Source organism: Phodopus roborovskii, unplaced genomic scaffold (assembly GCF_943737965.1).
Source record: "Phodopus roborovskii unplaced genomic scaffold, PHOROB, whole genome shotgun sequence".
Lineage (NCBI taxonomy): Eukaryota > Metazoa > Chordata > Mammalia > Rodentia > Cricetidae > Phodopus > Phodopus roborovskii.
The window spans coordinates 9996514-10008901 of record NW_026126448.1 but is presented as its reverse complement, the minus strand read 5'-3'; the positions used below and the strand labels follow the sequence as shown (position 1 = coordinate 10008901).

At 49.7% G+C, this 12388-nt stretch overlaps 1 protein-coding gene across 2 annotated transcripts in view; it reads right to left on the bottom strand.

Moving 5' to 3' along the window:
• Positions 1-12388, bottom strand: part of Hivep3 (HIVEP zinc finger 3) — a 311747-nt gene that overhangs the window by 165068 nt on the left and 134291 nt on the right. The window lies entirely within an intron of this gene.

Below are 12388 nucleotides of genomic sequence, written 5' to 3'. Positions count from 1 at the left end.
AGGAGAATATTTACTGACATGGGGGTTATAATGTGGCAAGTGCTCTGGAGTGGAGATTGAGAAGGGAGTTAAGGACTGTGGCTTTAGCCTGTGGCTAGTGGCCTGTGACCCATAGCCCCGGGCAGTAAAAAAAAAAAAAAAATAACTAATGCATCTAAACTGAGGACTGTTAGGTAGAGGTTTGGTCTAGACACGCACCTGTAATCCCAGCACTTTGAGAGGCTGAGGCAGTAGGATGGAGAGTTCTAAGTCAGCCTGAGGTATGTGAGACCCTGTCTCAAAACAAAATAAAACAAACACACACAAAACCAGAGGATGAACAAAGTGTTTGTGGCATGCTTCTATGGGATCAACTAAGCATCTTTTGACCTACTCTAACAGCAACCGTGTCCTAGTAATTCATTTTCTGGAAAAAGACCTCTTTCAAGCATTGTGGGGTCTCCAACACAACTAAATCTATAGGAATCACTTGCAGAAAGTAGTATTGTTTTTCTTTAGCTGATGAGAAACCTGCCAGGGCTGGCAAGATTGCTCGGTGGGTAAAGGCACTTGTCGCCGAGCCTTACAACCTGAGGTGAATTCCTTGGAACCATGCGAAGAAGCAGAGAACAGATTCGTGCAAGTTGTCTTCTGACCTCCATCTACACACTGTGGCATGTGTTCCCACAAAAAGTGAAATAAAAATAAAATTATTTTTGTGTGTCAGTCATGTTGTGCCCTCATGATACCGACAAAGCAGAAACTGAGGGCCAGGCAATGATATTTTTTATGTGTTACCCATTGTTCTGGGGATCCTAGCACCATGAGCCCTTTGGGGCCTATCTGACACATGGTAACCTACATCAGTGTTTGTGATGGTGAAGATGACAGGTGATAAAGATGACTGTGATGGTGAGGACGGGCATTTCTCTTGCTTGATTTAATCTACTTGACAGCATTACAAGGAAGGAGTCATCGTCTACTAGCTTGAGGAAACTAGACCCCACTGTGTAGGACTTTGTGGGGATACCTGGAGGTGAGCCTTGACTGCCCATGCCAGCTCCATCTTGGAGTTCACTCGGATAGAAGCAACCAAGCCCCAATCCTTCCCATCTTCTACCTCCCATCATGCTTTCTTCCTCTCTCATGAGGGGGGAGGGTGGGTTGCCACACTGTGTGGCTCTTTAGCCCTGTAGTTGGGACCCAGGCATCGTTGGAGAATGAAGCCCATTTCTTCTTCTCCACCAACGCTAAGGGAGCCAGGCGACAGGCAGATGAAGGGAGTCTGTGCCGATCCACAGCCACCCACATGCTATCTAAATTCACCGCCAGACAAAGTCGGCTCTTTGTCTTGGCGCCTCCCTCCCTCCCTGCCATTCATGCTCTTGGAGATTTTGCTTCCAGTAAGTGGAGGCTGGAGGGAGAAGAAAGCAAGCAAGAGAGGAGGAAAGAAAAGCAGGGAGAGGAGGGACAAGACAACACTGAGTCACACCCACCTTAGCCTCACTGTCAAAGAGAAGGCTCACTGTAGAAATGATTTGGAGAAATGATTTTGTAGGTTGCTGTGCTGGGAGGCACTGCCTCTGAGGAGGCTCCCTCTCTGCCATCCACTATGCAACAAGTACAGCTGGCTTCCAGGGCATCTACCCCTCCATGGACTGCTCAGGAGTGCCAGATTTCTTATCTGAGGGCTCAGGGTTTGAACCGCCATAGTGGTTACCCTGTGTAACACAGCTGGGCTGTGGTGGTGCCTAGAGTTCTGCTCTGAAAAACTGTGGCAGGGGCATGATGTCTTGTGGAAAAGCAGGCTAGGACCCCTGGACAGGTCATGGTGATTGGCTCACCCCACCTGGTAGGAAATGGTGGTGAGCCAAGTTGGGCCCCTGAACGACAAGGCTTCCTGGATTCAGGAAGAAGGAGAGAACTTGGCAGCTCACACAGCTCTTTGTACCTTCAGAAACCAGGTCACGCTGGCCAGGTGACTTTGTGTCACTGGCACAGGTATGTTGAGAAGAGCTTCTCATCTGTAACCTGAGGACTGAGCTCCAGGTCACATTCTAGCTTCAGTCTACAGCAGGAAACCACTACCGGCAGAGGCAGTGTGAAGACCAGGGTTCCCACACCCCTGCTAGATCCCCTTCTGAGTCAAGACTCGGAGAAGGCAGGGAGCATGAGTTCTTGAGCAGCCCTGAGACAAAGGGGAAACCACAGTCCCACCTTTCTCCATACCCACCCACCCACCCCCAAAAAAAAGAAAAAGAAAAAAGAGCTAATATGGTTGGCTGAGACCCTTGACAACAGCACTGATTCCTCCCCTCCCCCTCAGGCTTTGGGACCTCTCATACCCTGTATCCATCCTCATCTATTCCCTGGATACCAGCTATGAACTGTTTCCTAGGGAAAATGGAGGCTCTCACTCCTGGCTCAACAGTGGAGGTACCCACTTAGGGGTGCAGACTTAGCATCTCATCAGCCTGTACTGAGAAGATCCTATTTACAAGCTGTGGATCTTGACCTGATTTCTCCTCTGTCAGGTGGGGTATAGAGTAACCGTAGGTGGTCAGGGGGGAATCATGGCTGCTCAGCAGGTGCCTGGCTTGGTCTTGTGCTGCAGTACCTATCCTGACACCCTCCCACCTCCTTCCATATCTCAAATGAAGTCTGACCCAGTCACACCTCTCTGGGTTAGATGTATCTGTGTGCTCACAAAGGGCCCAAGACATACATACCCCTCTCTTTGTGTCTTTGTGTTCCCCCTGATTTTGAAACCTCATGGAAGTTGTTCATAGCAACTCATTTGCCCCCTCAGCATCCTCCAGACATGCCAAGGTCACATGGCTAATTAAACAGAAGATGGAATGTGAAGGCAGCCCAGCATTTTTGTGTAACAACTACAATTGAATAAGGATCAATGCCTTTCCTGGTGGTCTTCTGACCATGTGGTCCTCAGGTTTATGGTGAATGGGGAGGGAGATGTCTTCAGAAAAGGGACTTTCTAAAATAGGGAAGTAGTTTACAGATTTGTGATGCTCTGTGATCCTAAAATAGAGCATACATCCTAACACATTAGACCCCTAGACTCCAATCTGTTACTCTCCACTCTCTACCATGTCCTTGTAACTCTATGAACAAGGAGCTCCCACAGAGGACCAACCTGCCCAGTCATGTGACTTGACCAAGGCCACAGATGCTAATGCCAGGGTTCAAATCAGTTCTTCCCAGGAGGGCAGGTCCTTCTACTCTGATCTGACCAGCCCAGCCAGAGCAAAGCATGTCCTATTGGAGCGGGCTTATTCTGGCTTTGCCCCTGGAAAGGGTGCGGGGTTTGGGGAGACTGGGTTCCTCATCTGCAGGAGAGTGTGGGAGCAGGGAGGCTTTCAGTGTTTCCGGAGACAGAGCCAGGCTGCTGCCTAGGCTTCTTGGACACAGGCCAAGACTTCAGACTGCACAGACAGGATGGGAGTTTTTGCTGGATCAGTCCACAGGAATCGCTAACTCTCCATGTTTTCTAATCCTGGTGGGGGTCCTGGGCACTGTGCCAGGGAGTTCAAGGACATCTGCTCAGAAAATTGACTCTACTTGGAGATGTGAGGGAGAAAAAAAAATTAACATTTAAAATAAACCATGATGTATAGGGCTGGGGAAATGTTTGCTATGCATTTTTTTTTAAAGATAAGCATCCTGATGCTGGAGAGGCAGAGACAGGCAGATCCCTGGGGTGCACTGGCCAGCCAGCCTGGTCTAATTAGCAAGCTCCAAGCCCCAGTGAGAGACCTTGTTGCAAAAGATAATGCAGATGTCTCCCAAGGGATGACACCAAAGGTTGAACTCTGAATTCCATGTGTATGTATATCCACCCAGCCAACCACACATGTTTAAAATAAACACTTATGTATTATTATGTTAATGATTATAGGGCTGTATCCTATAATAATTATGCATTCTGTAATGTATGAGAATGTTTAAGGAAAACAGAAGTCCAAAGAAATGAATTTCTTCTTTTCGGAGCAAAAGTCTAAGAAGCTCTGGGGCCAGCCCAACCTTAAAACAGGGGATGAAGCTGGAGCACAAGGAGGCATCACATGACTTGAAAGACGTTCAACCAGTGACCTCACAAGGACCTAGATGTGTTGCCAGAACAGAAGCACCCAATTGTCAGGCTGATCCCAATTGCTGAATTCAGGTTCCCAGCTGGACCTCCGTCACTTTCTGCTCTGCTTCAGATGGATACTCCTCCCAGTGCCTCAGTTTCCTTACCAGTAAGTGTGGCAATGGTCAGGGAAAGTGGATGGAATGCTGTTGGGTGGGCGGCAATACCACAAACAGGTCACTCATGCCCTCCACTGTCCTGAAGACAGGGTAAAGAAACCAACCACTAGAAAATGCCTACATCAGCTCTCCCACTCCCAAGGGGTGTATTCCAGCATCTTTCTGTTGCTTGTAATGGAGTATGGGGCGGTGACACCTGAGGACAGAGTCCATGAGATGATGCTGCACTTAGAATAATTTCACAGCCACCCAAAAGCTGAGTTTCCTTGGCCTCCCGCTGCTTCTTGTAAAGGAAACAGAAAATGCCTGAAAATAGAACCTAAATCGATGCTCCTAAGTGTGGCAATGCCCAAGAAGCCTGCACTGCCCAGCCCTGCACTGCCTCAGCAGCCCAGGGGGGTTTCTGGGCAGCCTGGATCAGATTGCAACACTACTAGAGAGTCAGAGGTTATATGCATGCACAGAGTGACTCCTTAAATGGGGAACTCCGGGAAGCCTGGCTGGGGAGAAGTGCTGAGGGTGCTTAGGCAGGAGCTGTGAGATCAGAGGTCTCTGAGGCCAGAGGCCCAGTGAGCTCAGAGAGGGAGGCCCTGTCTCTGTAGCCACTCCCAGGCAATGGTGAGTCGAACTGAACAATGTCCTCGCATCCGCCCCCTGAGAGTTAGGCACATGCTGGATACAGAGAGCAAATACGGCTAAGTCAGAGGAGTAGGGTTGCCCCATGAACTTTGTGGAAAGAAAGCTGGGCTTCCCCAGGCCCTCTTTCTACCTCAAGCCACTGTACCAACCTAGATGGCATTACCAAATGTGTCTCAGCTTCAGCTTCTCAATACTATACTGTGTCGTTACAGACAGCCCTGGCAAGCAGATGGAACTCACACTCATAGAGGAGAAGAGCAGTTCCCAGAGACCACCTGATATGTCCACAGGCAAGGATCAGATCCAGGCTGTCTGGACCCCTTCCCAACTCCAGCACACTGACTGCCATGCTGTATTCCAACATAATGTCAACTCAGGGTTTTTAAAGTAGTTCCACAGTCACCCACCATCCAGCTTTAGACAGCCCTTTCCTACCCACTACCATGCTATAAACAGGAAGTCGTCTATTCCCAATCTAGAGATGAGCAAACAGGACCAGAGAATTGAAGATACTTGTCTAAAATCACACAGCTAAGGAGCACGGTAGATCCTGTATTGAAATGATTTCCCCTTTTTCCATCCTTAATACATAGATCCACACCACTGGCCAGCAACAGGATGAAGATATGAGTGCCAGTGATAGGGCTGCCACCTCCATGCTCCCAGTCTCCTGACTCTGGCTTCTTTTCTCTGACAACTACTCCATCTCTAAGGCCACCTCAAGAGCAGTGTATTGCAGTTGGCTGAGGATGGATTGATGGCACGTGGACAGGATGAGGGCCACCCAGGACACCCATAGCCATTCTGCACGTCTACAACTTTGGCACAGGCAAACCTAGAGAGGCTGGAAGGGGAGAGAAGCAGGCACTGAGAGAACCAAAAAATATCTGGAATGGTACTTTCTGCTTCCTGGAAAGCTCGGCGCGAGTGCATTTTGGGTCCCAAAGGATGACACAGGAGGTGGAAACCAACACACAGAGATTCACTCTGGGTGTACATCCTTTGGGATTATTCTGTAACTATCGACAATCGCCCTTCACGGCCTAAGCCCTGGTTAGGTACCTCACATTCCTCCATATCTGATTCTGACAACTGACATGAGAATACTTGGGAAGCCCCAAGATACAATCTGACTGAACTTCTTGGCAAATGTAGAGGTGATATATGAGCAGGAAAGTCCACAGACCTTGAACAGGCCCTGGACTCTTCCATCATTCCTAGACCTTGACGCATGTGGTAGCCTCCCTGAGCCTTAGTCTTTCTGTCTTTGGGGCTTCTGGAGGACTTATGGGCCCTGTTCTGATTTCTCCTCTGCCCTGTCCTCAGGGGGGTGGTGGGCAGGAACATAACTGGCCACTGAGAGGAGTGGGGAGCAGGGCCAACTGGTAGGAGGGAGGCCTCCATGCCCATGTCCATTCAGAAGCTGGCTCTCTCCAGTTTCTTGCTCAGGCCAGCCAGGGAGACAGAGGAGGAAGAGAGCAGCCTGTTGTCAAACACTCACAGGTATCTCTCCTAACTTTTAAGACAAAACAATGAGGCCCAGGGAAGGAAGGGTCTTACTGCATATCACACAGCACAGCTAGGATGGGGAGGAGGTGTGGTCAGAGGCATCTCTGCTTGTTTATAGAGAAGGGAAGCAAGCACACTGCCTCTATCCCCCTTCTGTGTCCCTGGCATCTTCCCCATCTTGTCCACGGCCCCCACCCCCACCCGTCTCCTTCAACATCATGTCAGACAGAACAGGTGGCAGGGAGGAGAAACCTACCCATCCCCACCTCTACACCCTCCCACCACCAGCTTTGGGTCCTGAGTTGTCTTTCCATGGGGGCTGGTATTGGCTTCCTCCCACAGCCTGACCCATTCCATATTCTCACCCACCCAAGTCAGTGACTAATGGGTCCTGCAGCTGACTAAGATGCCCTTGCAGGTCCCACAGTGGAAACAGCCCCAGGTTGGCTTTTCTTCACTCCTCAGCCATTGCCTTCGCCCAGGGTCTCTCACTACTGCACAGAAAGAAGCCAGCACACAGGTGAGTCACAGGCTGAGTCACAAGGGTCTGAGGAAACACTTCCCTATTTGTGTTGCTCTCCCGCTGAGTGCTGGACAACCTAGGGCCGTAGTAATGGGCAGCTCTGGCCTGGGCTTCTAGCTCAGTCATGACCGTGTGAACTGACCGTCACTTTACCTATAGTGGCAGCGCCTGCTTCATCCATGCAGGGTTACACTGAAAACTAAAGGGTTCCAGGCACATAGCTGACACTCAACACATCTTGAGCTTTGCCCTTCAGCCATCTACGATATACTAAGAAGACCGAGGACCAGGGCATTTCTTTGTGGTGTTTGGCCAAGGAAAATTCCAGGAAGTGTTTCCTTGTTCTAGATTGAATTTGCAATGAATACTTTTCAGAATTCATTTAATCCTTGTGCCATACCATTGGAGATTAGACCCAGAATATATCCTGCTTTATGTGGGTATTGCCAATCTTAACTGTCAGTCCACTTAGCTATTTGTCTATCCTTCCTTCCTCCCTGCCTGCTTCCTATCCATCTGTCCATCCTTCTGTCTGCACTTCTTTCCTTTCTCCTTCCAAACATCATCCATCCATCCCTCCATCCATCCATCCATCCATCCATACATACATACATACATACATCCACTCAACATTTAATAGCCTCTACATGCAGGCCACGGAGCACTTCTAAGCCCCCACATACTCCACTGTTGGCTCAGACACACAGCACAGTGGTTAATGATTCTTCTTCCATTGGCTGAACATGGAGATAAAGAGGGCTGCTCCCACCTTGTGTCTGGCTAAACAACATTGCCTTCCCTTCCAGGTGCCTGTCTCCTGGTGAGTGACTTCTACGTGAACAGCGATTCTGCACTGAGCTAGATGTTCTCTACAAAGCAGAGGTTTTTTTCTAGAGCACACATCACTTAGCAAACATTCCCCTCCCAGAGGGGTTGGATGTTCAGAGCATCACATAGGGCCTACAGCCACTTCTCTTCTTGCTTTTTGCCTTGTGAGCCAGCGCAATGCTTTACAGATAGGAAACGCTCCCCCTTCAGTCTGGCCCCCTTTGCCATATGATCCTGATGTGTTTCCTCTGCAGCCCCTCTGGCTGCCTGGAATCTCTAGCCGCTGCCGAGGATAGCAGTGAGAAAAGCAGTCTATGCAGCCAGCTCTGGGCTCCAAGTCCATCACCCAACTGTGTGACCTTGAACAAGTTGCCAGGCATCTCTATACCTCAGTTTCACTCTCTGTAAAATGGGGGCTTGTATTATAACTAATCTTTTGAAACTGTGGTGAGGATTAAGTAAGATCATGCCATACCTCTGATAGAAGAAGCATCACATCTTAAAAGGGGATTTTTAAGTGTAAGTGGGTGTGTGGAGATGGCCCACTGACTGACTATAGTGGGGTACAGGGGGGGCACTGACAGTAGATGGGAGGAGCCAGATGTGCTAAAAATTGCAGCATGCCACATGTTCTGAGTGACAAGTGCTTCTAACTAGAAACGGTGTGCAAAGGGCTTATGGGAGTGCTACTGCCCCACACTCTCCACCGCCTGGAAGCTTCCTGCACTTTTCCATCTTCATTGTCAACATGGCTAGATTCAGAGAGACACAGGTGTTCCCAGAGAGGCTTAACAAAAAAGGGCAGTGCCACCCTGGATGTGGTGCCCTGACTAAATAAAAAGGAGAGAAATGAAGATGTCAGTGGGACATGGGCATCCCCTCCTCTGTTTCCTGGCCATGGGGGTGTGAGCTGGCTACCTCACGCTCCCGCTGCCACAGCCCCCGTCCCTCTCTTATTGCCCACCTTCCCACCGCGATAGACTGGCTGCACCCTCTTCCTCTGGCAATTTGTCTCTCGTCAGGCATATGGTCACAGATAAGAGAAAAGGAGCTAACATGCTCCTTCACAGCAGGGGAGGGCCTCATCTGACTATCTGACTTGTTCAGGGTTACAAACCCCCAGGGCCTAGAAAAGAGCTGGGTATACTGGGTATATGGATAAATGAACCAATGATCAGTGAACAAATGACTGTACCCAGTCACTGCGTGGTGAGTAGCTATTATGGTAAAGCATTAATTTATGTCACAATCTATTTCCTGAGTATTTACAGCACAGCAATGGAGATAGAAGTGGGGCCATCTTTCTGGATGCCCAGTATCACCCTTCCTTCAAGGAGTGCACCGGCTGACCCTCAGAGCTGGCCACTTGCCCTTCAGTGGGGATGACTGATTCACACAAGCTTTTCCACTTTCCCTAGGAAGTGGGGCGGGATGTCTCTGGTCCTGGCATGGGGAACCTGGCCCTGAGAGGGATCAGTGGATTCTACCTGGTTGTATTTTCTCCTCTTCTCTGTATCATGATTGACTAACAACTAATAAAAGAGGGTCCCTACATGTTCTCAAGGGACTGACCATAAATTCCTACTTCAACCCCAGTCAAACATCTTCTCTCCCAACCCACCCCTCCCTACCCTCCACAAGACACTGGCATCTTCCCTACTGACCCACTGACTATTGACTAGGACACTGAGACCAGCCAGCCTTTGGAACTCTGTCCTGTATCTTCAAGAGCTTAGTACCTGCTGTGAGCCTGGGAGGAGCTAAAGCAAATGAATTCCTTAGTGCTGGAGGCTCAAGTCTGGGGTTCTGTTCAGATGGGAAGACTGTAGACACTGGAAAATTCTCTTGCAGAGTTGAATGCCTGGCATACCTTGGAAGCTATACTCAGGGGGTTAAAATATCCAATGGGAGCTCTGGACTCAAATTCAGCTGTGTTTTCTTGCTTTGTTTTTATTTTTCTGCCAACTCTGCTCTGTAGGTGAATCAGCCAGGAAGTCTGCTAAAGGCTGGTTTTCTGAGCCTTGCTCTTCTGAGGAGAGCGGAGAAAGTGCTCCTACTCTCCTGCAGCTGTCATCCTGGCACTCCCAAGGACCAGTCAGGTGAGAGCAGGGCCTTGAAAGGGTTAGACTGATGCTAAGATCCCAGAACACTGGCCAAGGGTTCCTCAACTCCAGGGAAAGACAGCAAAGGAGCCAAGGGCAGCATGGTGACCAAAGCTGGAGGTCATGGGGGGAAAAATCACACACCAAAGTCACATCACTTTGTCCCTGACATGAAGAGCCCCTACTCCACACTCACCCAAACATACCTGCCCTTTCTGGGACCCACTTCCTTCAACTGTGAAATGGGAAACTGTGGTCCACCCACCTGCAGGAAGCAATGGGGCTGTGGTACTAAAAATATAACCTTTATCATCGTTCTCACCAGCCTCACCGTTATCGCCATCATCATCACCACCACCTCCATCACCATCATTATCAACACCATTGCTATCATCCCAACAGTATGGCAGTGGACATTAGCTGAGTATTTGTTACCTTCCAGGTACAGTTCTCAGAGCTTCAATTAGCTTCTCTTCGTTCTACCTCTTCAGAGTGGATGCTACCCAATCACCTCTGTGCAGGACTAAGGCTCAGACAGGCAGCACCCCTAGCCTGTCAAATCAGTGCACTAAAAGCCATTGCACGTTGTCCTGAGCCTTTGACCTGAGTGTTACATGCCCTCTGCTGCCACCAGCTGGGTCCACTGAGCTGCTCAGCAGCCGTTTTGTATCTGGGTTTCTTCACCAGCTCTGGGTCCATCTAAGCTCTGTGAATTCTCAGGGCCCCAGTGTACCTGGCAGAACCTGGGGGCTACTCAGTGCTGTGCTGAGCACAGAGTATAGTGTCCTCCCCATGAAGGACTCCAGGGAGGGCTACTCCAGCAACACCTGCCACCCACACAGAAATGATGCCCCAGACCCATCCACACTTTTCTTCTCTGCTTGGGCATAACTACTTTCGGCCACAGAGGCATTTTCCTACCTTCTCTCTCACCTGATTCCAAGCTCCCGACAGTGAATGATAACTGGGAGGCAGGGTGTAGAAAGGGTTTCTTTGGTGTGTGTGACTGGGTGACCTCTCAGGCATCCACAGCCATTTCTGACTCCTAGTTGAGCCCCCTTTCTGCTGCCAGGAGATGCAGAAGGACTCCTGAGCAGAGGTTATCTGTTAACCTGGACATGAGAAAGTGTGTGTGTGTGTGTGTGTGTGTGTGTGTGTGTGTGTGTGTGTGTGTGAGTGTGTCTGTCTGTCTGTCTGTCTGTCTGTCTGAAGGAGGGCAAGAGAAGAGGAGAGGAAAAGAGAGGAGAGGAGAAGAGAGGAGAGGAGAGGAATCAACTGGTTAGCTGTCAGTGTCATCACATGAAAGCGTCTTCAATACTAATACTGTTCTGCCTCACTAAGATGAAGTGGTTCTCCCCCATGGAATGGCATCCCAGAAACTGGCCAAGTGCTCTCTGGAATACTATCCCTGCCACAACCATCGGAAGAAAGTTCCCAGGACCCCATGCAGCCCTAACTAAATTTGTCTTCGTTAGCCATGTGACCTTGAACAGCTCATTGTATGTGCAGGCCCCATTCTCTCATCTTCAAAACCCAAGACCTTAGACTTGTGAGTGGCTCTCAGCCTGTGCTCTACAGAGGCCGCAGAGGACACGGAGAGGTGACCCTCACAGAGCCCGTTTCAAGTGTCCCTTGAATAAGAGGTTTTGTTACCTGAGACTCAAGTGAGTTCAAAAGGCAGCACTATTTGCAAGGGTCTTCAGGGCCAAGCTGCCCTGAGTCTCTTCAGTCTGCCAGGGCAGCAGCTGTCTGATAAATAGTGGACCCTTAGGAAGAACACCGACTCTCTCTCCACAAATGCCCAGACCCAAATGTGTTGCCTGAACTCTTCAGTCTGTCCCCTCTTCTATAAACCACACAAGTATAGCTTGTAGGGGCTTTTTGATGATTAAACAAATTAACAGACCTCCATTGCCTCGCCAGACACCTGGCAAATGCTTAGACACGCTAGCAGCTGTTTGCTGTCCTAGCTGTTCTCGTAAGACTACAAATGTGGAAGCCACCAGTCAATAAATGGAAGCTGGATAATGAAGAGAAGGAGCCTTGTCCAGAATTGAAACGACTGTGCCCACTCAAAGCCGGAGGGCAGAACTAGGTGCTTACAGGAATCACCCAGGAACTGAGTGGAAGCATGGGATCTGGTGGGCAGGGCCAAGGTGGGGCAGAGCTGGGACAGAGATGCTACTCAGCCTGGGTGATCCTAAGCACAGATGCGGGGCTGAGAAGATGACAGAATAGGACCTGGAGGTGCGATCCAAGGCGCAGGGGTGACTGTTGGTTCCTTAAGAGAGAGGGCCCAGTAAATGAAGTGTTGGCTGTGAAATCATGAGGACCAGAACCCGTGTAAAAGCCAGGCAGGATTGGGAGCCACATGCAATCCCAGTACTAGGGAGACAAAGACAGGAGGTCTACTGGGTAAGATGGCTCCCTAGACCACACAGAACTGGCAAACTCCAGGTTCAGCAAGAGACTCTGCCTCAACAGAGGAGAGTGAATGAGCAAGACATCTACCATCAACCTCAGGCCTCTGTACACACGT